Here is a 753-nt window from a genome sequence, read left to right on the forward strand (position 1 = left end):
TGCCTCAGCCTCCCGAGTAGCTGGAACTACAGGCACGTGCCACCATGCCTGGTTAATTTTTTGTATTTTTAGTAGAGACGGTGTTTCACTGTGTTGGCCAGGATGGTCTCGATCTCTCGACCTCATGATCTGCCTGCCTCAGCCTCCCAAAGTTCTGGCATTACAGGTGTGAGCCACTGCACCTGGCCATTTATTTTTATTTAGTTATTTTGGGGGATAGAGTCTTCTCCTGGGCACAAGTGATCCTCCAACCTTGACCTCCCGAGTAGCTGGGACTATAGGCTTGCGCAACCACGCCCTACTTTTTGTATTTTTCATAGAGCTGGGGTTTCACCATGTTACCAGGGCTGGTCTCAAATTCCTGAGCTCAAGTGATCCACCCACCTCAGCCTCCCAAAGTGCTGGGATTATAGTCGTGGGCCACCATGCCTGGATGATAACTGATTTCTTTTTTTTGAGATGGAGTTTCGCTCTGTTGCCAGGCTGGAGTGTAGTGACCCCATAATCTCAGCTCACTGCAACCTCTACCTTCTAAGTTCAAGGGATTCTCCTGCCCCACAGGCATGCGCTGCCATGCCTGACTAATTTTTGTATTTTTAGTAGAGATGGGGTTTCACTATGTTGGCCAGGCTGGCCCCAAACTCATGATGTTAGGTGACCCATCTGCCTTGGTCTCCCAAAGTGCTGGGATTACAGGCATGAGCCACCGTTCCTGGCCTATAACTGAATTTTTTTTTTTTTTTTTTTTTTTTT

The sequence above is a fragment of the Colobus angolensis genome, unplaced genomic scaffold (genome assembly GCF_000951035.1).
Source record: "Colobus angolensis palliatus isolate OR3802 unplaced genomic scaffold, Cang.pa_1.0 Scaffold4, whole genome shotgun sequence".
In the NCBI taxonomy this organism is placed as follows: domain Eukaryota; kingdom Metazoa; phylum Chordata; class Mammalia; order Primates; family Cercopithecidae; genus Colobus; species Colobus angolensis.